Here is a 25,074-nt window from a genome sequence, read left to right as displayed (position 1 = left end):
CCCGGCAGTGTGCCGTTTGCGCGGAGGGTCCCTGCACGAGCGCCACTTCCGGTTCTGCACCACTTCCGCCCTGCCTCTCCACCGTGCAGGTGAGCGGTCTAGTGGTTGCAGGGCTCTTGGCTATATCTTGCTTCCAATTCGGCCCCGCAGGTTGACATACGTGGCTTGAAGGCCCCGGGCGTGCACCAGCGCTGCCGATGATGTTTTAATCTTTATTTCAGCTGACTACTAGCTGATTGCTTTTTAAAAAATGTGTCATTGCTATACTTTTGTGTTATGCTCTTCAGCGCCCGCTCCACTCATTGACTCACGGTAGCTTACTTACCCCATTCACTTCGCTCTCGACCCCGGTCCGCCCCGGCAGTGTGCCGTTTGCGCGGAGGGTCCCTGCATGAGCGCCACTTCCGGTTCTGCACCACCTCCGCCCTGCCTCTCCACCGTGCAGGTGAGCGGTCTAGTGGTTGCAGGGCTCTTGGCTATATCGTGCTTCCAATTCGGCCCCGCAGGTTGACATACGTGGCTTGAAGGCCGCGGGCGTGCACCAGCGCTGCCGATGATGTTTTAATCTTTATTTCAGCTGACTACTAGCTGATTGCTTTTTAAAAAATTTGTCATTGCTATACTTTTGTGTTATGCTCTTCAGCGCCCGCTCCACTCATTGACTCACGGTAACTTACTTACCCCATTCACTTCGCTCTCGACCCCGGTCCGCCCCAGCAGTGTGCCGTTTGCGCGGCGGGTCCCTGCACGAGCGCCACTTCCGGTTCTGCACCACCTCCGCCCTGCCTCTCCACCGTGCAGGTGAGCGCTCTAGTGGTTGCAGGGCTCTTGGCTATATCTTGCTTCCAATTCGGTCCCGCAGGTTGACATACGTGGCTTGAAGGCCGCGGGCGTGCACCAGCGCTGCCGATGATGTTTTAATCTTTATTTCAGTTGACTACTAGCTGATTGCTTTTTAAAAAATTTGTCAATGCTATACTTTTGTGTTAGGCTCTTCAGCGCCCGCTCCACTCATCGACTCACGAAAACTTACTTACCCCATTCACTTCGCTCTCGACCCCGGTCCGCCCCGGCAGTGTGCCGTTTGCGCGGAGGGTCCCTGCACGAGCGCCACTTCCGGTTCTGCACCACTTCCGCCCTGCCTCTTCACCGTGCAGGTGAGCGGTCTAGTGGTTCACGTCAGTCAGTATAAATGGTGACCTGGAGGAAGCGCAGCGGACGAGCGCAGCGGGAGCGCCGACTTCGCGCTGAAGTCGCGCACAAGTCAAGCCCGTCTGTGCCTGTTTGCGGCCGACCGAGTCCCGGGGCCATGCATGCTGCCCGTCGCATTACTTACTCCTCTCATGATCTTCGTTCCTTTCATCCCTGCGCCCCCCTTGCTCCTCACATAGCTGCCATTGCACAGAAATGTGGCATACTATCCTCCCTTCCTTCTAACACCCCCCTGGCTCCTCTCCCTGTCACCCCTTCCCTCAACAACGCCGCCCCCACATCTATTAGGACCAGCTCCTCTGGTGCTCGTCCCATTTCAATAGTTTACCTTAACACCCGCTCCCTCCCAAAACATCAACTTGATGTATTTCAACTCCTGAATAGTGGCAACTTTGACATCTTGCTCCTCGCAGAAACCTGGCTCCATGCGGATTCCTGTCCCGACATTCTGGCCGCTATACCTATGGGTTACTATATCCTTCATTCTAACAGGACTTCTGGTAGACCTGGCGGTGGAGTTGCCGCCATCATCCGTTCTAACTTACAATTCACTTCCCTTACAACCACTCCTATATTAAACTCTGACATTCTTACGTTGAAACTCACGTCTCCTAAACACTCATCTGTGTCTTAGTGTACCGTCCCCCCGTCAATATGCCCTCCTTCCCATCCCTGTTTGGCGATCTCATCTCTCAGATGGCCATTAATTCCGCCAGGGTCTTGATCATCTGCGATTTCAATTACTGGCCACTAGACCCCCATGAATCCACCCCCTCACTTGAATTCACCGACCTATTACTCGGTCTTAATTTTTCACAACATATCTCTGTTGCAACTCACAATAGAGGCCACACCCTTGACCAGGTATGGACCACCAACCTGGATATCTCCCCTCCCCTGGTTCACCCCTGCACCTGGTCTGATCACTTCCTTATTTCTTTTCCTCTAAAACTCTCAGTACCCACTCGTCCCCCTTTAGCTTCCAATTTTTCGGCACGCAATTGGAAGCATGCCGACATTTCGCTCCTCCATTCGACCCTTGCTTCCACACTCCCGTCTGACCACTCTGACTTGAATTCTCAAACTGCCACACTGGACCAATGGCTGTCCCAAGCCAGCGACGTGGTCGCCCCTGTTAAAACCATTAAATCTAAACGCCCACACGACGCTCAGCGTTGGTTTACTGACCAATTGAAGGCTGACAAATTACTTCTCAGACAGGCTGAGGGACGTTGGAGGCGAAATTATGACCCCTCACTAAAGTCCATTTACATTGATTTATTAAAATCTTACAAAAAATCTATCATTTTGGCCAAAAATCCTCCCATTATTCCCAGAAAATTATCAGCGCCCCATCAAAAACAAAAGACATTTTTTCCATCGTGGCTGAACTTTCCCTCCCTGATCGTGTTACGCCTCAGCCTCAACCCTCGCAGGCTCTGTGCGACTACCTAAACTCATCCCCCCCACCACCAGGTCTCAGGTCAGCGCCCTCCCTTCTCCGAATCCTCATTCCCTGCATGAATTTCCCCCTATTTCCCTGGATACTTTTCTTTCGTTACTTCAGGCTGTCGGCTCCGGCTCCCCTAACGACTGCTGCCCTCCCCAAATCCTAAGAGATGCCTTCATGGCCTGCCCTGGCCCTCCTCTTGACCTTCTAAATTGTTCACTCTCTACAGGCTCTGTCCCAGATGCTTTCAAAAGAGCTGTGGTAGTACCCATTTTAAAAAAACCCGGTTCTGACCCTGCGGTCCTAGGTAACTACCGACCGATTTCCCTCCTCCCCTATCTGGGGAAGGTCTTGGAGACTTACGTCACTCGTTGCCTGAGCACCTTCATCGAGGAAACTCATTTCCTTGACCACCAACAGGCAGGCTTCAGACCGGCCCACTCCACGGAGGCAGTGGTGGTAGCGGTTATGGATGCACTGAGACAGGGGGCTGATAAGAACTTGGCCCAGGCCCTGGTGCTATTAGATCTCTCGGCCGCCTTTGACACGGTCGATCATGACATCCTGATCGACCGTGTCAGAAATGCGGGCATCTTGGGCCCGGCCCTGTCATGGATTGTGTCCTTCCTTCAACGCTGCTCCCAATCGGTACAACTGTCCACCTTCTCTGCTCCCCAAATCTCACTTTCCTGTGGTGTACCCCAGGGTTCTGCCTTGTCCCCTCTTTTGTTTAATCTTTATATGCAGCCCCTCCTCGTTTCTCTTCGTCACTCCTCTGTTACCATCTTTAACTATGCAGATGATCTGCAACTCATCTTTCCCATCGACCCCTCCCCTCTCTCTTGCTCCAATTTCCAATCAACTATGCTTACCATCTATGAGTGGATGAACTTCAGCCAGCTGAAGCTCAACCCTAGCAAGACAGAGCTGGTTCTGATCGGTGGGCTTTCGCATCCTTGGACTCCCAACTTCTGGCCCCCTGCCCTCGGTCCCCCTCCCTGCCCAGTTAACTACGTGAAGAGCCTAGGAGTCATTATTTCTAGTGACCTTTCGATGCGGCCGCATATCAACGCTGTTACCTCGGCCTGCTTCTATCACCTCCGCAGAATCGGGAAGATCCGAAGGTTCTTATCATCAGAGGCTCTTACCCTTGTCATCATGGCCCTGGTCACCTCACGTTTAGACTATGCCAACTGTCTATACGTGGGGATTCCCGCATACCATCTTCACCGACTTCAACTGGTGCAAAACCAGGCAGCCAGACTAATTTTTCAGCAGCCCAAACACCAACACGTTACGCTGATGCTGAAATCTCTACACTGGCTCCCGGTTGCGCAACGTTGCATCTTCAAAATGGGATGCACTGTTTTCAAATCTCTATCTGCCTTTGCCCCCGCCTTTATTTCTCTCAGCCTGCACCCCCACGTCCCCTCTCGACACCTCAGATCTTCTGCCCACAACCTCTTGATCACTCCCAGGTTCAAACGTAAGAAGCACGGTGGTGCCTGTTTCTCTTTTCTTGCTCCGTCTACCTGGAACTCTTTTCCCCTCTCAATCCGGCTTACACCTGACTATACTACTTTCCGCAAACTCTTGAAAACTTACCTGTTTAATCTTGCTCACGACTAGCTGCTTCTATTCCCCTGCGTCCTTCTCCCACTTGTCTTTGAGCGCCAAGAAACCAATTGGTGTATGTGCGAGGTACTAAATACCTTTAACATAACATAACATAACATTGGTGGAGCTTAGTTGGAGCATCGGTGGAGCTGTGTGGTGGGTGCATCGGTGGAGCTGTGTGGTGGGTGCCACGGCGGAGCTGTGTGGTGGGTGCATCGGTGAAGCTGTGTGGTCGGTGCATCAGTAGAGCTGTGTGGTCGGTGCCTCGATGGAGCTGTGTGGTGGTTGCCTCGGTGGAGCTGTGTGGTGGGTGCCTCGGTGGAGCTGGGTGGTGGGTGTATCAGTGGAGCTATGTGGTGGGTGCATCGGTGGAGCAGTGTGGTGGGTGCATTGGTGGAGCTGTGTGGTGGGTGCATCGGTGGAGCTTAGTTGGTGCATCGGTGGAGCTGTGTGGTGGGTGCCTCGGCGGAGCTGTGTGGTGGGTGCCTCGGCGGAGCTGTGAGAGGGGTGCCTCGGCGGAGCTGTGTGGTGGGTGCCTCAGCGGAGCTGTGTGGTGGGTGCATCCACGGAGCTGTGTGGTGGGTGCTTCTGTGGAGCAGTGTGGTAGGTGCTTCTGTGGAGCTGTGTGGTGGGTGCATCTGTGGAGCTGTGTGGTGTGTGCATCTGTGGAGCTGTGTGGTTGGTGTATCTGTGGAGCTGTGTGGCGGGTGCATCTGTGGAGCTGTGTGGTGGGTGCCCTGGTGGAGCTGTGTGGTGGGTGCCTCGGTGGAGCTGTGTGGTGGGTGCATAGGTGGAGCTGTGTGGTGGGTGCATCAGTGGACCTGTGTGGTGGGTGCATCAGTGGAGCTGTGTGGTGGGTGCCTCGGGGGAGCTGTGTGGTGGGTGCATCGGTGGAGCTGTGTGGTGGGTGCATCGGTGGAGCTGTGTAGGTGGAGCTGTGTGGTGGGTGCATCGGTGGAGCTGTGTCGGTGGAGCTGTGTGGTGGGTGCATCGGTGGAGCTGTGTGGTGGGTGCATCAGTGGAGCTGTGTGGTGGGTGCCTCGGTGGAGCTGTGTGGTGGGTGCATCGGTGGAGCTGTGTGGTGGGTGCATCGGTGAAGCTGTGTGGGTGGAGCTGTGTGGTGGGTGCATCGGTGGAGCTGTGTCAGTGGAGCTGTGTGGTGGGTGCATCGGTGGAGCTGTGTAGGTGGAGCTGTGTGGTGGGTGCATCAGTGGAGCTGTGTCGGTGGAGCTGTGTGGTGGCTGCATTGGTGGAGCTATGTGGTGGGTGCATCAGTGGAGCTGTGCGGTGGGTGCATCGGTGGAGCTGTGTGGTGGGTACATCGGTGGAGCAGTGTGGTGGGTGCATCGGTGGAGCTGTGTGGTGGGTGCATTGGTGGAGCTGTGTGGTGGGTGCATCGGTGGAGTTGTGTGGTGGGTGCATCGGTGGAGCTATGCAGGTGGAGCTGTGTGGTGGGTGCATCGGTGGAGCTGTGTGGTGGGCCCATTGGTGGAGCTGTGTGGTGGGTGCTTCGGTGGAGCTTAGTGGGTGCATTGGTGGAGCTGTGTGGTGGGTGCATTGGTGGAGCTGTGTGGTGGGTGCATCTGTGGAGCTGGGTGGTGAGTGCATCTATGGAGCTGTGTGGTGGGTGCATCTGTGGAGCTGTGTGGTGGGTGCATCTGTGGAGCTGGGTGGTGGGTGCATCTGTGGAGCTGGGTGGTGGGTGCATCTGTGGAGCTGTGTGGTGGGTTCATCTGTGGAGCTGTGTGGTGGGTTCATCTGTGGAGCTGTGTGGTGGGTGCATCTGTGGAGCTGTGTGCTGGGTGCATCGGTGGAGCTGGGTGGTGGGTGCATCTGTGGAGCTGGGTGGTGAGTGCATCTATGGAGCTGTGTGGTGGGTGCATCTGTGGAGCTGTGTGGTGGGTGCATCTGTGGAGCTGGGTGGTGGGTGCATCTGTGGAGCTGGGTGGTGGGTGCATCTGTGGAGCTGTGTGGTGGGTTCATCTGTGGAGCTGTGTGGTGGGTGCATCTGTGGAGCTGTGTGCTGGGAGCATCGGTGGAGCTGTGTGGTGGGTGCATCGGTGGAGCTTTGTCGGAGGAGCTGTGTGGTGGCTGCATCGCTGGAGCTGTGTGATGGGTGCATCGGTGGAGCTGTGTGGTGGGTGCATCGGTGGAGCTGTGTGATGGGTGCCTCGGTGGAGCTGTGGGGTGGGTGCATCGGTGGAGCTGTGTGGTGGGTGCATTGGTGGAGTTGTGTGGTGGGTGCTTCAGTGGAGCTGTGTGGTGGGTGCCTCTGTTGAGCTGTGTTGTGGGTGCATCTGTTGAGCTGTGTGGTGGGTGCCTCGGTGGAGCTGTGTGGTGGGTGCCTCGGTGGAGCTGTGTGGTGGGTGCATCGGTGGAGCTGTGTGGTGGGGGCATCCGTTAGCTCTGTGGTGGGTGCATCGGTGAAGCTGTGTCGGTGGAGCTGTGTGGTGGTCGTATCAGTGGAGCTGTGTGGTGGGTGCATCGGTGGAGCTGTGTAGGTGGAGCTGTGTGGTGGGTGCATCGGTGGAGCTGGGTGGTGGGTGCCTCGGTGGAGCTGTGTGGTTGGTGCCTCGGTGGAGCTGTGTGGTGGGTGCCTCGGTGGAGCTGTGTGGTGGGTGCCTCAGTGGAGCTGTGTGGTGGGGGCATCTGTGAAGCTGTGTGGTGGAAGCATCGGTGGAGCTGTGTGGTGGGTGCATCAGTGGAGCTGTGTGGTGGGTGCATCGGTGGAGCTGTATGGTGGGTGCCTCAGTGGAGCTGTATGGTGGGTGCTTCGGTGGAGCTGTGTGGTGGGTGCATCGGTGGACCTGTGTGGTGGGTGCATTGGTGGAGCTGTGTCGGTGGAGCTGTGTGGTGGCTGCATCGCTGGAGCTGTGTGGTGGGTGCATCGGGGGAAGATGTGTGGTGAGTGCATCGGTGGAGCTGTGTGGTGGGTGCCTCGGTGGAGCTGTGTGGTGGGTGCATCGGTGGAGCTGTGTGGTGGGTGCTTCGGTGGAGCTGTGTGGTGGGTGCTTCGGTGGAGCTGTGTGGTGGGTGCATCTGTGCAGCTGTGTGGTGGGTGCCTCTGTGGAGCTGTCTGGTGGGTGCATCTGTTGAGCTGTGTGGTGGGTGCCTCGGTGGAGCTGTGTGGTGGGTGAATAGGTGGAGCTGTGTGGTGGGTGCATCGGTGGAGCTGTGTGGTGGGTGCTTCAGTGGAGCTGTGTCGTGGGTGCCTCGAAGGAGCTGTGTGGTGGGTGCATCAGTGGAGCTGTGTGGTGGTTGTATCAGTGGAGCTGTGTGGTGGGTGCATCGGTGGAGCTGTGTCGATGGAGCTGTGTGGTGGTTGCATCGGCGGAGCTGTGTGGTGGGTGCCTCGGCGGAGATGTGTGGTGTGTGCCTCGGCAGAGATGTCTGGTGGGTGCCTCGGTGGCGCTGTGTGGTGGGTGCCTCGGCGGAGCTGTGTGGTGGGTGCCTCGGCGGAGATGTGTGGTGTGTGCCTCGGCAGAGATGTCTGGTGGGTGCCTCGGTGGCGCTGTGCGGTGGGTGCCTCGGCGGAGCTGTGTGGTGGGTGCATCGGCGGAGCTGTGTGGTGGGTGCTTCGGTGGAGCTGTGTGGTGGGTGCATCTGTGGAGCTGTGTGGTGGGTGCCTCTGTGGAGCTGTGTGGTGGGTGCATCTGTTGAGCTGTGTGGTGGGTGCCTCGATGGAGCTCTGTGGTGGTGTTGGACCCGGCCTCGTGGCGTGGTCCTCGCTGATCTCCGCAGCTCCAGATCTACGGGTGGAGCTGATTCCGTCCACCCAGAACTGTACATGACACTCCTACCCCGGACCTGAGACGATCCCCAGACCGCGTGCCTGCACCCGTGCGTGTGACCATCAGACTCCATGTTTAGCCACCCCGGCCGGCCGGCCACCTTCTTACCTTTCGGCAGCCCCTGGCCGTTCCTGGCTACAGCCAAGCATGCGCGTCCGGCGTGCCCAGATCCGCCCGGGGGGTGAACTACTCCCCAAGTACCCGAAACCAAGACCTCCATCGCACCTCCGGCCCCCTTCCCAGGAACTGGTTTCCCTCACACCTCTGAACTATCCCTGGGGGCTGGTTTCGATCACACCTTGGACCTCCTAGCGAGCTGGCTCCAGGCCTTGATGGGCGTCTGGGATCCCCTGGACGCATGGTCCCAAGCATCAAAGAACCAACCGCCAGACAATCGGGCGCCTGGCCCTCGGACCTTCGGCCTCCTGCCTCTGAGGGTCCGGACATCAAAGAGCTCCAGTACTATAAGACAGCCTGCCTTCCATCTAGTCAGCAGTTCTATCTTGGACAAGAAAGCCCTGCTGATCTGATCGCGGCTGACTTTGAGGAGAACAGACTCTGACCCACTGAGCCCTGCTGACGTCGTCGCGGCTCATCCTCGAACCTACGAGACCTGAACCATCGGAACCCTGCTGACGCTGTTGCGGCTCCCTCTCGAAGCACAAGACCTGAACCATCGGAGCCCTGCTGACGCTGTCGCGGCCCCCTCTCGGAACACGAGACCTGAACCATCGGAGCCTTGCTGACACTGTCGCGGCTCCCTCTCGAAGCACAAGACCTGAACCATCGGAGCCCTGCTGACGCTGTCGCGGCTCCACCTGCCTACGAGTACGACGGAGTACTCCGGACCAAGCCCTGCTGAACTCGTCACGGCTTGACGAACTCTCTGGTCCGGCTGGACCATCGACGCTACCCTCACAATCATCTTGAACCAGAAGTGAGTAGGACAGCAAGTCCCATCGCCAGCCCCCGTACCCCCCAGTTCGAGGATTGAGAACTGTGCGCAGGGTGCGTGGCGTGCCAGCTGGCCTCCTAAGACTGTCCCGCTTCCCCGATCCCTCGGTATGAGACTTTCGTGATCCCTCGATCGCTGTGTATTGCTCCTTACTTTTAATCTTGATAAAGTCCTTCTTGATAAAGAATCACGGTGTGGTGTCTGTTCATAAGTGTGGTGTGTCGACAGTGTGTACGATCAGTCCTCCCCGGCGGGGACTCCCCCCTCGTTAAGACTCGGCAGTAATTGTGGGAGAGGAGGTTCCAGGTGGTTAGTAGAGTCCTCTTGACCCCTGGGGTCACCGCCTTCCAACATTGGTGGCAGCGACGCGATACAAACCTACGTCTGAAGATCGTACCACTGACACACTACCTGAACCTACACGCAGCAAACGCACAAGAAAAGAGCGACAATGATGACTACAGAATCTGGTGTAAAGACAACCTTCGACAAGGACCTCCTGGAAGATTACACACATAGAGAGCTGAAGCAGTTCTGCAAAGAACTGAGTATCCCGAGTACCGGACTAAGTACTAAGGAAGATTTCCAGAAAGCGCTGACCGCTTGGGTAGAGTCCGGAGCATCTCTTCCCCCGATCGAAGACGAGGGAGGGAGGCCACAGACCGAACCCGGTACACCGACCGGTGAGAGAATCCAGCAACCGACCCGGAGCCCAGCAACCGGGAGAGAGCGGTCATCGGAGGAGATGGCCGATCGAAAACGTGACCAAAGCCATGAGCTCGAACTGGCATGCCTCAAATTAGAGGGTGAACTCAAACTCGCAGAAAAGAAGTTGGCAGTGGAGCAGTTGCGGCTCCAGGGAGAGCTAGAGGAGAAGAAGCTCCAGAGGGAGCATGAAGGACGGAAACTGCAGCTCGAGCACAAGCGCAGCCTCAAAGAACTCAAATTGAAAGCCAGAAAAGAAGCAACCGGATCACCGGGCCTTGGGGAGCAGGTGGTCCCCAAAGAAACGAAGGTGCATATCCCCAAGGACGTTGTAAAGGAATTTTACAAAGGAGACGACATCCAGCAATGGTTCAAAGCATACGAGGTGGCCATGTCCACTCACTCGGTCCCGGAGAAGGACTGGGGGGCCGGCCTATGGAGCCTCTTCCTCAGCGAGGGGAGAGACACCCTGCTGGACTTACCGACGGCACACATGAACGCCTACCCACACATGAAAGACGCTCTCTTATTCCGCTATGGCCTAACGCCAGAAATGTATCACCAGCGGTTTAGGGAGTGCAAGAAGATTCCTGGCACCACATGGGTGGACTATGTGAACTACTACACCCGGGCTCTGGACGGGTGGATCAAGGGCAGCAATGTGACCACCTTCGAGGGCCTAGTCGACCTAGTGGCTTACGAGCACTTGTCCGCAAATTGCTTTGTGGAACTAAGACAGCATCTCCTGGACAGCAAGAGGGAGGACCGTCCCGAGAGGAGTTCTGCATGAGCAGACCTCCTGCCCTGCCCTAGAGGGGCTCCGCCGACAGGCCGCAGCCCAGGCCGCTGGAGACCAGTCCGGCTCCCATTACCTTTACTGGGACAACGGCCTACTGTACAGTGAACAGAAGACCGCAGAACCAGGATCAGCCCGTGTGCTGGTGGTACCCCTACGTTTCCGCAGACTCCTCCTCAACCTGGCCCACGATATGCCCCTGGCAGGGCATCTGGGCCAAGATAAGACCTTCCAACGACTAGTGACCCATTTCTACTGGCCCCACATGCGGGGTTATTTGGAACACCACTGCAAGTCCTGCCCCACGTGTCAGGCTAGCGGCAAAAGCAGAGGCAAGCGCAAGGCTCCCCTCCAGCCCTTTCCAGTTGTCAGTACCCCCTTTGAGAGGGTGGGGGTCGACATCGTCGGTCCTCTGGACCCCCGGACCTCCTTAGGCCACCGGTTCATTCTGGTTCTGGTCGATCACGCCACCCGATACCCCGAAGCCATCCCCCTCCGGACCGTGACGGCCCCAGTCGTGGGCCGGGTCCTCATGGGGATCTTCTCCCGGGTGGGATTCCCCCGAGAAGTGGTAAGCGATCGAGGCACAAACTTCATATCCCGGTACATGAAGTCCCTCTGGCAACAGTGTGGGATGTCCTACCGGTTCACCACCCCCTACCATCCTCAGGGCAACGGCCTGGTTGAGCGGTTCAACCGCACCCTGAAAGGGATGATCATGGGTCTTGAGGAGCCCTTGCGACGCAAGTGGGACGTCCTCCTACCCTGCCTCCTGTTTGCCTACCGAGAAGTACCCCAGAAATCCTTGGGGTTTAGCCCTTTCGAGCTGCTCTATGGGCACCCCGTCCGGGGTCCCCTCAGCCTGGTCAAGGAAGGCTGGGAGGCAGCCCCCCCGAGCACACCCCCCAACGTATTCTCCTACGTCCTGGCCCTCCGGAACCAGACGCGGAAGTTTCGCGAACTGGCCGAGGCCAACCTGGAAGCCAGCCAAGAGGAGATGAAACGCTGGTACGACCATAATGCCACTCTGGTCGAGTTTCAACCAGGCCAACAGGTTTGGGTCATGTCCCCAGTGGAACCTTGTGCCTTGCAGGACAAGTGGACTGGACCCTTTAAGGTGATAGAGCGCAAGAGCCAGGTCACCTACCTCGTTGATACGAAATCAGCCAGGAACGCCCTGAAAGTGTTACACGTAAACCGGCTCAAACCCCATTTTGTGCGGTCTGAGTTGGGGTTACTCCTTGCCACCGACGACGGAGAGGAAGAGGAAACGGACCCTCTACCCGATCTCCTGTGTGCAAAGGATCAAGATGGCTCCGTAGAGGGAGTGAGTCTCTCCTCCTCCCTCACCCCCGTACAGCGTGAGGAATGTCGCCACTTGCTGGGAGCCTGGGACAATTCTCAGACCTCTTCTCCCTCACCCCCGGCGTCACCAGTTGGTGCGTCCATGACGTGGACACCGGGGACAGCCCCCCGGTACGGCACAGAGCCTACCGAGTCCCGGACCGAGTCCGAGCCTGCATCAAGGCTGAGGTCGACAAAATGTTGGACCTAGGAGTGGTGGAAGCCTCCGACAGCCCATGGGCTAGCCCCGTGGTCCTGGTTCCAAAGGCGGACGCCCCCGGCAGCGTTCCTGAGCTGAGGTTCTGCGTCTACTACCGCGGACTCAACGCAGTCACCCGAACCGACGCACACCCCATGGCCCGAGCCGACGAACTGATTGACCGCCTAGGGTCGGCTCAGTACCTCAGTACATTCGATCTCACCAGCGGCTACTGGCAGATCGGCCTCATGGAGAGGGCCCAAGAAAGGTCTGCTTTCTCCACTCCGGATGGCCATTTCCACTTCCGAGTCATGCCCTTCGGCATGAAAAATGCCCCCGCCACCTTCCAGCGACTGGTCAATCAGGTCCTGGCCGGGTTGGAAAGTTTCAGTGCAGCCTACCTAGACGACATTGCGGTGTTCCGTGCTCACTGGCCAGAGCACCTGCACCACCTCTGGGAGGTGTTGGACGCCCTGCGTCGAGCCGGGCTCACCATTAAAGCTAGTAAATGCCAGATAGGACAAAGCTCAGTGGTATACCTAGGGCACCAGGTCGGCAGCGGCCTCGTGGCCCCCCTCCAACCCAAGATAGATGCAATCAATGCCTGGGAGACCCCCACGACCCAGACCGAGGTGCGGGCTTTCCTAGGGCTCACAGGGTACTACCATAGATTCATCAAGGGGTACGGGAGTATTGTAGGCCCCCTCACCGAGTTGACAGCCAAGGCCATCCCCAAGAAGGTTATCTGGACCCCCGCCTGTCAGAAGGCCTTTGAAGAATTGAAACAGGCCATGTGCACCGCTCCAGTCCTAGAGGCCACTGACTACTCCCGAGAGTTCGTGGTTCAGACCGACGCCTCCGAGCATGGCATCGGGGCCGTGCTCTCCCAAGTGGACGACAAGGGGATTGATCATCCGGTAGCCTTTATCAGCCGGAGGCTACTACCCCGGGAGCAGAGATAGAGCACCATCGAGCGAGAGGCCTTCGCAGTAGTCTGGGCCTTGAAGAAACTGAGGCCCTACCTGTTCGGGACCCACTTCCGGGTCCAGACCGACCACCGTCCTCTCCGGTGGCTCATGCAAATGAGAGGAGAGAACCCTAAACTGCTACGCTGGTCCATCTCCCTCCAAGGGATGGATTTTACTGTGGAACACAGGCCTGGTGCCGACCACGCCAACGCCGACGGCCTGTCCCGCTTCTTCCGCCTCAGCGAAGAGACCCCCCAAGAGGATGGGTAGTTCTCCTCGTCTTTCAGCTGGAGGGGACGCATGTTGGACCCGGCCTCGTGGCGCGGTCCTCGCTGATCTCCGCAGCTCCAGATCTACGGGTGGAGCTGATTCCCGTCCACCCAGAGCTGTACATGACACTCCTACCCCGGACCTGAGATGATCCCCAGACCGCGTGCCTGCACCCGTGCACGTGACCATCAGACTCCATGTTTAGCCACCTCGGCCGGCCGGCCACCTTCTTTCCTTTCGGCAGCCCCTGGCCGCTCCTGGCTACAGCCAAGCATGCGCGTCCGGCGCGCCCAGATCCGCCCGGGGGGTGAACGACTCCCCAAGTACCCGAAACCAAGACCTCCATCGCACCTCCGGCCCCCTTCCGAGGAACTGGTTTCCCTCACACCTCTGAACTATCCCTGGGGGCTGGTTTCGATCACACCTTGGACCTCCTAGCGAGCTGGCTCCAGGCCTTGATGGGCGTCTGGGATCCCCTGGACGCATGGTCCCAAGCATCAAAGAACCAACCGCCAGACAATCGGGCTCCTGGCCCTCGGACCTCCGGCCTCCTGCCTCTGAGGGTCCGGACATCAAAGAGCTCCAGTACTATAAGACAGCCTGCCTTCCATCTAGTCGGCAGTTGTATCTTGGACAAGAAAGCCCTGCTGATCTGATCGCGGCTGACTTTGAGGAGAACAGACTCTGACCCACTGAGCCCTGCTGACGTCGTCGCGGCTCATCCTCGAACCTACGAGACCTGAACCATCGGAGCCCTGCTGACGCTGTCGCGGCTCCCTCTCGAAGCACAAGACCTGAACCATCGGAGCCCTGCTGACGCTGTCGTGGCCCCCTCTCGGAACACAAGACCTGAACCATTGGAGCCCTGCTGACACTGTCGCAGCTCCCTCTCGAAGCACAAGACCTGAACCATCTGAGCCCTGCTGACGCTGTCGCGGCTCCACCTGCCCACGAGTACGACGGAGTACTCCTGACCAAGCCCTGCTGACCTCGTCGCGGCTTGACGAACTCTCTGGTCCAGCTGGACCATCAACGCTACCCTCACGATCATCTTGAACCAGAAGTGAGTAGGACAGCAAGTCCCATCGCCAGCCCCCGTACCCCCCAGTTCGAGGATTGAGAACTGTGCGCAGGGTGCGTGGCGTGCCAGCTGGCCTCCTAAGACTGTCCCGCTTCCCCGATCCCTCGTTACGAGACTTTCGCGATCCCTCGATCGCTGTGTATTGCTCCTTACTTTTAATCTTGATAAAGTCCTTCTTGATAAAGAATCACAGTGTGGTGTCCGTTCATAGGTGTGGTGTGTCGACAGTGTGTACGATCAGTCCTCCCCGGCGGGGACTCCCCCCTCGTTAAGACTCGGCAGTAATTGTGGGAGAGGAGGTTCCAGGTGGTTAGGCGAGTCCTCTTGACCCCTGGGGTCACCGCCTTCCAACAGGTGGGTGCATAGGTGGAGCTGTGTGGTGGGTGCATCGGTGGAGCTGTGTGGTGGGTGCCTCGGTGGAGCTGTGTGGTGGGTGCCTCGGTAGAGCTGTGTGGTAGGTGCATCAGTGGAGCTGTGTGGTGGGGTCATCTGTGGAGCTCTGTGGTGGGAGCTGTGTGGTGGCTGCATCGCTGGAGCTGTGTGGTGGGTGCATCGGGAAAGATGTGTGGTGGGTGCATTGGTGGAGCTGTGTGGTGGGTGCCTCGTTGGAGCTGTGTGGTTGGTGCATCGGTGGAGCTGTGTGGTGGGTGCTTCGGTGGAGCTGTGTGGTGGGTGCTTTGGTGGAGCTGTGTGGTGGGTGCATCTGTGGAGCTGTGTGGTGGGTGCCTCTGTAGAGCTGTGTGGTGGGTGCATCTGTTGAGCTGTGTGGTGGGTGCCTCGGTGGAGCTGTGTGGTGGGTGCATAGGTGGAGCTGTGTGGTGGGTGCATCGGTGGAGCTGTGTGGTGGGTGCCTCAGTGGAGCTGTGTGGTGGGTGCCTCGGTGGAGCTGTGTGGTGGGTGCATCAGTGGAGCTGTGTGGTGGGGTCATCTGTGGAGCTCTGTGGTGGGTGCATCGGTGGAGCTGTGTCGGTGGAGCTGTGTGGTGGTTGCATCAGTGGAGCTGTTGGTGGGTGCATCAGTAGAGCTGTGTCGATGGAGCTGTGTGGTGGTTGCATCGGCGGAGCTGTGTGGTGGGTGCCTCGGCAGAGATGTATGGTGGGTGCCTCGGCGGAGATGTCTGGTGGGTGCCTCGGCGGCGCTGTTTGGTGGGTGCCTCGGAGGAGCTGTGTAGTGGGTGCATCGACGGAGCTGTGTGGTGGGTGCTTCGGTGGAGCTGTGTGGTGGGTGCATCTGAGTTGTGGAGAAGTGTGGCTCAATGATTAGAGCGGCAGACTCTGATGCAGAGGTCTAGCCCGGGACCAGGGTTCAATTCCCCGCTTCGGCGGGTCTTGGGCTAAAAATTCCACGGACCTGATAATTATCGCCTCGTGCCTATTCCAATCATGGAGTCCAACTCTGGGCAATAGCTTGCTTAATCTCCACAACGGCCCCCACAACGCTAAGGATGCCTGGCCTCCACCTTGGGGGTGCCCAGGAGTGGACGCTTCACAGGGAAAGCCAGGATGGGTTCCACAGCGGTATTCGTACAAGCACCTTAAGACCCTTGCGGGTGAGTAGTGCGCTATACAAGTATCAATTTACATTTAAATTACATTTACATTTACAATACATTTACATCTGTGGAGCTGTGTGGTGGGTGCCTCTGTGGAGCTGTGTGGTGGATGCATCTGTTGAACTGTGTGGTGGATGCCTCGGTGGAGCTGTGTGGTGGGTGCATAGGTGGAACTGTGTGGTGGGTGCATAGGTGGAGCTGTGTGGTGGGTGCCTCGGTTGAGCTGTGTGGTGGGTGCCTTGGTGGAGCTGTGTGGTGGGTGCATCAGTGGAGCTGTGTGGTGGGGTCATCTGTGGAGGTCTGTGGTGGGTGCATCGGTGGAGCTTTGTGGTGGTTGCATCAGTGGAGCTGTGTGGTGGGTGCATCGGTGGAGCTGTGTCAATGGAGCTGTGTGGTGGTTGCATCAGTGGAGCTGTGTGGTGGGTACATTGGTGGAGCTGTGTCGGTGGAGCTGTGTGGTGGGTGCATCAGTGGAGCTGTGTGTTGGGTGCATCGGTGGAACTGGGTGGTGGGTGCATCTGTGGAGCTGTGTGGTGGGTGCATCGGTGGAGCTGGATGGTGGGTGCATCTGTGGAGCTGGGTGGTGGGTGCATCTGTGGAGCTGTGTGGTGGGTGCATCTGTGGAGGTCTGTGGTGGGTGCATCTGTGGAGCTGGATGGTGGGTGCATCTGTGGAGCTGTGTGGTGGGTGCATCTGTGGAGCTGTGTGGTGGGTGCATCTGTGGAGCTGTGTGGTGGGTGCATCTGTGGAGCTGTGTGGTGGGTGCATCTGTGGAGCTGTGTGGTGGGTGCATCTTTGGAGCTGTGTGGTGGGTTTATCGGTGGAGCTGTGTGGTGGGTGCATCAGTGGAGCTGTGTAGGTGGAGCTGTGTGGTGGGTGCCTTGGTGGAGCTGTATGGTGGGTGCCTCGGTTGAGCTGTGTGGTGGGTGCATCGGTGGAGCTGTGTGGTGGGGTCATCGGTGGAGCTGTGTGGTGGGTGCATCGGTGGAGCTGTGCGGTGGGTGCATCGGTGGAGCTGGTTGGTGGGTGCATCGGTGGAGCTGGGTGGTGGGGTCATCGGTGGAGCTGTGTCAGTGGAGCTGTGTGGTGGGTGCATCGGTGGAGCTGTGTGGTGGGTGCATCGGTGGAGCTGTGTGGTGGGTGCATCAGTGGAGCTGTGTGGTGGGTGCATCGGTGGAGCTGGGTGGTGGGTGCCTCGGTGGAGCTGTGTAGGTGGAGCTGTGTGATGGGTGCACCGGTGGAGCTGGGTGGTGGGTGCATCTGAGTTGTGGAGAAGTGTGGCTCAATGATTAGAGCGGCAGACTCTGATGCAGAGGTCTAGCCCGGGACCAGGGTTCAATTCCCCGCTTCGGCGGGTCTTGGGCTAAAAATTCCACGGACCTGATAATTATCGCCTCGTGCCTATTCCAATCATGGAGTCCAACTCTGGGCAATAGCTTGCTTAATCTCCACAACGGCCCCCACAACGCTAAGGATGCCTGGCCTCCACCTTGGGGGTGCCCAGGAGTGGACGCTTCACAGGGAAAGCCAGGATGGGTTCCACAGCGGTATTCGTACAAGCACCTTAAGACCCTTGCAGGTGAGTAGTGCGCTATACAAGTATCAATTTACATTTAAATTACATTTACATTTACAATACATTTACATCTGTGGAGCTGTGTGGTGGGTGCCTCTGTGGAGCTGTGTGGTGGATGCATCTGTTGAACTGTGTGGTGGATGCCTCGGTGGAGCTGTGTGGTGGGTGCATAGGTGGAACTGTGTGGTGGGTGCATAGGTGGAGCTGTGTGGTGGGTGCCTCGGTTGAGCTGTGTGGTGGGTGCCTTGGTGGAGCTGTGTGGTGGGTGCATCAGTGGAGCTGTGTGGTGGGGTCATCTGTGGAGGTCTGTGGTGGGTGCATCGGTGGAGCTTTGTGGTGGTTGCATCAGTGGAGCTGTGTGGTGGGTGCATCGGTGGAGCTGTGTCAATGGAGCTGTGTGGTGGTTGCATCAGTGGAGCTGTGTGGTGGGTACATTGGTGGAGCTGTGTCGGTGGAGCTGTGTGGTGGGTGCATCAGTGGAGCTGTGTGTTGGGTGCATCGGTGGAACTGGGTGGTGGGTGCATCTGTGGAGCTGTGTGGTGGGTGCATCGGTGGAGCTGGATGGTGGGTGCATCTGTGGAGCTGGGTGGTGGGTGCATCTGTGGAGCTGTGTGGTGGGTGCATCTGTGGAGCTCTGTGGTGGGTGCATCTGTGGAGCTGGATGGTGGGTGCATCTGTGGAGCTGTGTGGTGGGTGCATCTGTGGAGCTGTGTGGTGGGTGCATCTGTGGAGCTGTGTGGTGGGTGCATCTGTGGAGCTGTGTGGTGGGTGCATCTGTGGAGCTGTGTGGTGGGTGCATCTTTGGAGCTGTGTGGTGGGTTTATCGGTGGAGCTGTGTGGTGGGTGCATCAGTGGAGCTGTGTAGGTGGAGCTGTGTGGTGGGTGCCTTGGTGGAGCTGTATGGTGGGTGCCTCGGTTGAGCTGTGTGGTGGGTGCATCGGTGGAGCTGTGTGGTGGGGTCATCGGTGGAGCTGTGTGGTGGGTGCATCGGTGGAGCTGTGCGGTGGGTGCATCGGTGGAGCTGGTTGGTGGGTGCATCGGTGGAGCTGGGTGGTGGGGTCATCGGTGGAGCTGTGTCAGTGGAGCTGTGTGGTGGGTGCATCGGTGGAGCTGTGTGGTGGGTGCATCGGTGGAGCTGTGTGGTGGGTGCATCAGTGGAGCTGTGTGGTGGGTGCATCGGTGGAGCTGGGTGGTGGGTGCCTCGGTGGAGCTGTGTAGGTGGAGCTGTGTGATGGGTGCACCGGTGGAGCTGGGTGGTGGGTGCATCAGTGGAGCTGTGTGGTAGGTGCATCGATGGAGCTGTGTGGTGAGTGCATCGGTGGAGCTTAGCGGGTGCATCGGTGGAGCTGTGTGGTGGGTGCATCGGTGGAGCTTAGTTGGTGCATCGGTGGAGCTGTGTGGTGGGTGCATCGGTGGATCTGTGTGGTCGGTGCATCGGCGGAGCTGTGTGGTGGGTCCTCGGCAGAGATGTGTGGTAGGTGCCTCGGCGGAGCTGTGTGCTGGGTGCATCAGCAGAGCGATGTGGTGGGCGCTTCTGTGGAGCTGTGTGGTGGGTGCATCTGTGGAGCTGTGTGGTGGGTGTATCTGTGGAGCTGTGTGGTGGGTGCCTCGGTGGAGCTGTGTGGTGGGTGCCTCGGTGGAGCTGTGTGGTGGGTGCATCGGTGGAGCTGTGTGGTGGGTGCCTCGGTGGAGCTGTGTGGTGGGTGCCTCGATGGAGCTGTGTGGTGTGTGCCTCGGTGGAGCTGTGTGGTGGGTGCATCGGTGGAGCTGGGTGGTGGGCGCATCGGTGGAGCTGTGTGGTGGGTGCATCGGTGGAGCTGTGCGGTGGGTGCATCGGTGGAGCTGTGTGGTGGGTGCATCAGTGGAGCTGGGTGGTGGGTGCATCGGTGGAGCTGGGTGGTGGGTGCATCGGAGGAGGTGTGTCGGTGGAGCTGTGTGGTGGGTGCATCGGTGGAGCTGTGTGGTGGGTGCCTCGGTGGAGCCGTGTGGTGGGTGCATCGGTGGAGCTGTGTGGTGGGTGCCTCGGTAGAGCTGTGTGGTGGGTGCCTCGGTGGAGCTGTGTAGGTGGAGCTGTATGGTGGGTGCACCAGTGGAGCTGGGTGGGCGGTGCATCAGTGGAGCTGTGTGGTGGGTGCATCGATGGAGCTGTGTGGTGAGTGCATCTGTGGAGCTTAGTGGGTGCATTGGTGGAGCTGTGTGGTGGGTGCATCTGTGGAGCTGTGTGGTGGGTGCATCGGTGGAGCTGTGTGGTTGGTGCTTCGGTGGAGCTGTGTGGTGGGTGCTTCGGTGGAGCTGTGTGGTGGGTGCATCTGTGGAGCTGTGTGGTGGGTGCCTCTGTGGAGCTGTCTGGTGGGTGCATCTGTTGAGCTGTGTGGTGGGTGCCTCGGTGGAGCTGTGTGGTGGGTGCCTAGGTGGAGCTGTGTGGTGGGTGCATCGGCGGAGCTGTGTGGTGGGTGCCTCAGTAGAGGTGTGTGGTGGGTGCCTCGGTGGAGCTGTGTGGTGGGTGCATCAGTGGAGCTGTGTGGTGGGGTCATCTGTGGAGCTCTGTGGTGGGTGCATCGTTGGAGCTGTGTCAGTGGAGCTGTGTGGTGGTTGCATCAGTGGAGCTGTGTGGTTGGTGCCTCGGTGGAGCTGTGTGGTGGGTGCCTCGGTAGAGCTGTGTGGTAGGTGCATCAGTGGAGCTGTGTGGTGGGGTCATCTGTGGAGCTCTGTGGTGGGAGCTGTGTGGTGGCTGCATCGCTGGAGCTGTGTGGTGGGTGCCTCGGTGGAGCTGTGTGGTTGGTACATTGGTGGAGCTGTGTGGTGGGTGCTTCGGTGGAGCTGTGTGGTGGGTGCATCAGTGGAGCTGTGTGGTGGGGTCATCTGTGGAGCTCTGTGGTGGGTGTATCGTTGGAGCTGTGTCAGTGGAGCTGTGTGGTGGGTGCATCGGTGGAGCTGTGTGGTTGGTGCCTCGGTGGAGCTGTGTGGTGGGTGCCTCGGTAGAGCTGTGTGGTAGGTGCATCAGTGGAGCTGTGTGGTGGGGTCATCTGTGGAGCTCTGTGGTGGGAGCTGTGTGGTGGCTGCATCACTGGAGCTGTGTGGTGGGTGCCTTGGTTGAGCTGTGTGGTTGGTGCATCGGTGGAGCTGTGAGGTGGGTGCTTCGGTGGAGCTGTGTGGTGGGTGCTTTGGTGGAGCTGTGTGGTGGGTGCAACTGTGGAGCTGTGTGGTGGGTGCCTCTGTGGAGCTGTGTGGTGGGTGCATCTGTTGAGCTGTGTGGTGGGTGCCTCAGTGGAGCTGTGTGGTGGGTGCATAGGTGGAGCTGTGTGGTGGGTGCATCGGTGGAGCTGTGTGGTGGGTGCCTCGGTGGAGCTGTGTGGTGGGTGCCTCGGTGGAGCTGTGTGGTGGGTGCATCAGTGGAGCTGTGTGGTGGGGTCATCTGTGGAGCTCTGTGGTGGGTGCATCGGTGGAGCTGTGTCAGTGGAGCTGTGTGGTGGTTGCATCAGTGGAGCTGTTGGTGGGTGCATCGGTAGAGCTGTGTCGATGGAGCTGTGTAGTGGTTGCATCGGTGGAGCTGTGTGGTGAGTGCCTCGGCGGAGATGTGTGGTGGGTGCCTTGGCGGAGATGTCTGGTGGGTGCCTCGGCGGTGCTGTGTGGTGGGTGCCTCGGCGGAGCTGTGTAGTGGGTGCATCGACGGAGCTGTGTGGTGGGTGCTTCAGTGGAGCTGTGTGGTGGGTGCATCTGAGTTGTGGAGAAGTGTGGCTCAATGATTAGAGCGGCAGATTCTGATGCAGACGTCTAGCCAGGGACCAGGGTTCAATTCCCCGCTTCGGCGGGTCTTGGGCTAAAAATTCCGCGGACCTGATAATTCTCGCCTCGGTGCCTATTCCAATCATGGAGTCCCACTCTGCAACTCTGGGCAATAGCTTGCTTAATCTCCACAACGGCCCCCACAACGCTAAGGATGCCTGGCCTCCACCTTGGGGGCGCCCAGGAGTGGACGCCTCACAGGGAAAGCCAGGATGGGTTCCACAGAGGTATTCGTACAAGCGCTTTAAGACCCTTGCGGGTGAGTAGTGCACTATACAAGTATCAATTTACATTTACATTACATTACATTACAATTACATCTGTGGAGCGGTGTGGTGGGTGCCTCTGTGGAGTTGTGTGGTGGGTGCATCTGTTGAGCTGTGTGGTGGGTGCCTCGGTGGAGCTGTGTGGTGGGTGCATAGGTGGAGCTGTGTGGTGGGTGCATCGGTGGAGCTGTGTGGTGGGTGCCTCGGTTGAGCTGTGTGGTGGGTGCCTCGGTGGAGCTGTGTGGTGGGTGCATCAGTGGAGCTGTGTGGTGGGGTCATCTGTGGAGGTCTGTGGTGGGTGCATCGGTGGAGCTGTGTCGGTGGAGCTTTGTGGTGGTTGCATCAGTGGAGCTGTGTGGTGGGTGCATCGGTGGAGCTGTGTCGATGGAGCTGTGTGGTGGTTGCATCAGTGGAGCTGTGTGGTGTGTACATCGGTGGAGCTGTGTCGGTGGAGCTGTGTGGTGGGTGCATCAGTGGAGCTGTGTGTTGGGTGCATCGGTGGAACTGGGTGGTGGGTGCATCTGTGGAGCTGTGTGGTGGGTGCATCGGTGGAGCTGGGTGCATCTGTGGGCTGGGTGGTGGGTGCATCTGTGGAGCTGTGTGGTGGGTGCATCTTTGGAGCTGTGTGGTGGGTGCATCGGTGGAGCTGTGTGGTGGGTGCATGGGTGGAAGTGTGTGGTGGGTGCATCGGTGGGCTGTGTGATGGGTGCATCGGTGGAGCTGTGTAGGTGGAGCTGTGTGGTGGGTGCCTTGGTGGAGCTGTATGGTGGGTGCCTCGGTGGAGCTGTGTGGTGGGTGCATCGGTGGAGCTGTGTGGTCATTGGTGGAGCTGTGTGGTGGGTGCATCGGTGGAGCTGTGTGGTGGGTGCATCGGTGGAGCTGGGTGGTGGGTGCATCGGTGGAGCTGTGTCGGTGGAGCTGTGTGGTGGGTGCATCGGTGGAGCTGTGTGGTGGGTGCATTGGTGGAGCTGTGTGGTGGGTGCATCAGTGGAGCTGGGTGGTGGGTGCCTCGGTGGAGCTGTGTAGGTGGAGCTGTGTGATGGGTGCACCGATGGAGCTGGGTGGTGGGTGCATCAATGGAGCTGTGTGGTTGGTGCATCGATGGAGCTGTGTGGTGAGTGCATCGGTGGAGCTTAGCGGGTGCATCGGTGGAGCTGTGTTGTGGGTGCATCGGTGGAGCTTAGTTGGTGCATCGGTGGAGCTGTGTGGTGGGTGCATCGGTGGAGTTGTGTGGTGGGTGCATCGGCGGAGCTATGTGGTGGGTCCTCGGCAGAGATGTGTGGTAGGTGCCTCGGCGGAGCTGTGTGCTGGGTGCATCGGCAGAGCTGTGTGGTGGATGCTTTTGTGGAGCTGTGTGGTGGGTGCCTCGGTGGAGCTGTGTGGTGGGTGCCTCGATGGAGCTGTGTGGTGTGTGCCTCGGTGGAGCTGTGTGGTGGGTGCATCGGTGGAGCTGGGTGGTGGGTGCATCGGTGGAGCTGTGTGGTGGGTGCATCGGTGGAGCTGTGCGTTGGGTGCATCGGTGGAGCTGTGTGGTGGGTGCATCGGTGGAGCTGGGTGGTGGGTGCATCTGTGGCGCTGGGTGGTGGGTGCATCGGTGGAGGTGTGTCGGTGGAACTGTGTGGTGGGTGCATCGGTGGAGCTGTGTGGTGGGTGCATCGGTGGAGCCGTGTGGTGGGTGCATCGGTGGAGCTGTGTGGTGGGTGCCTCGGTGGAGCTGGGTGGTGGGTGCCTTGGTGGAGCTGTGTAGGTGGAGCTGTGTGGTGGGTGCACCGGTGGAGCTGGGTGGGTGGTGCATCAGTGGAGCTGTGTGGTGGGTGCATCGATGGAGCTGTGTGGTGAGTGCATCGGTGGAGCTTAGTGGGTGCATTGGTGGAGCTGTGTGGTGGGTGCATCGGTGGAGCTTAGTTGGTGCATCGTGGAGCTGTGTGGTGGGTGCATTGGTGTAGCTGTGTGGTGGGTGCCTCGGCGGAGCTGTGTGGTGGGTGCCTCGGCGGAGCTGTGTGGTGGGTGCCTCGGCGGAGCTGTGTGGTGGGTGCATTGGCGGAGCTGTGTGGTGGGTGCTTCTGTGGAGCTGTGTGGTCGGTGCATCTGTGGAGCTGTGTGGTGGGTGCATCTGTGGAGCTGTGTGGTGGGTGTATCTGTGGAGCTGTCTGGTGGGTGCCTTGGTGGAGCTGTGTGATGGATGCCTCGCTGGAGCTGTGTGGTGGGTGCCTCGGTGGAGCTGTATGGTGGGTGCCTCGTGGAGCTGTGTGGTGGGTGCATCGGTGGAGCTGTGTGGTGGGTGCATCGGTGGAGCTGTGTGGTGGGTGCATTGGTAGAGCCGTGTGGTGGGTGCATCGGTGGCGCTGTGTAGGTGGAGCTGTGTGGTGGGTGCATCGGTGGAGCTGTGTCGGTGGAGCTGTGTGGTGGGTGCATCGGTGGAGCTGGGTGGTGGGTGCATCTGTGGAGCTGTGTCGGTGGAGCTGTGTGATGGCTGCATCAGTGGAGCTGTGTAGTGGGTGCATCAGTGGAGCTGTGTGGTGGGTGCATCAGTAGAGCTGTGTGGTGGGTGCCTCGGTGGAGCTGTGTGGTGGGTGCATCGGTGGAGCTGTGTGGTGGGTGCATCGGTGGAGCTGTGTAATTTGAGCTGTGTGGTGGGTGCATCGGTGGAGCTGTGTGGTGGGTGCATCGGTGGAGCTGTATGGTGGGTGCCTCGGTGGATCTGTGTGGTGGGTGCATCAGTGGAGCTGTGTGGTGGGTGCATCGGTGGAGCTGTGTGGTGGGTCCATCGGTGGAGCTGTGTGGTGGGTGCATCGGTGGAGCTGTGTGGTGGGGGCATCTGTGGAGCTGCGTGGTGGGTGCATTGGTGAAGCTGTGTCGGTGGAGCTGTGTGGTTGCTGCATCACTGGAGCTGTGTGGTGGGTGCATCGGTGGAGCTGTGTGGTGGGTGCATCGTTGGAGCTGTGTGGTGGGGGCATCTGTGGAGCTGTGTGGTGGGTGCATTGGTGGAGCTGTGTCGGTGGAGCTGTGTGGTGGCTGCATCACTGGAGCTGTGTGGTGGGTGCATCGGTGGAGCTGTGTGGTGGGTGCATCGGTGGAGCTTTGTGGTGGGTGCTTCGGTGGAGCTGTGTGGTGGGTGCATCTGTGGAGCTGTGTGGTGGGTGTCTCTGTGGAGCTATGTGGTGGGTCCCTCTGTGGAGCTGTGTGGTGGGTGCTTCGGTGGAGCTGTGTGGTGGGTGCATAGGTGGAGCTGTGTGGTGGGTGCATCAGTGGAGCTGTGTGGTAGGTGCCTCTGTGGAGTTGTGTGGTGGGTGCCTCAGTGGAACTGTGTGGTGGGTGCGTAGGTGGATCTGTGTGGTGGGGGCATCTGGGTAGCTCTGTGGTGGGTGCATTGGTGGGGCTGTGTCGGTGGAGCTGTGTGGTGGTTGCATCAGTGGAGCTGTGTTGGGTGCATCGGTGGAGCTGGGTGTGGGGTGCATCGGTGGAGCTGTGTGGTGGGTGCCTCGGTTGAGCTGTGTGGTCGGTGC

This window comes from Lissotriton vulgaris, chromosome 2_1 (assembly GCF_964263255.1).
Source record: "Lissotriton vulgaris chromosome 2_1, aLisVul1.2, whole genome shotgun sequence".
Lineage (NCBI taxonomy): Eukaryota > Metazoa > Chordata > Amphibia > Caudata > Salamandridae > Lissotriton > Lissotriton vulgaris.
The sequence above is the reverse complement of the archived record's forward strand: the minus strand, read 5'-3'. Positions refer to the sequence as shown.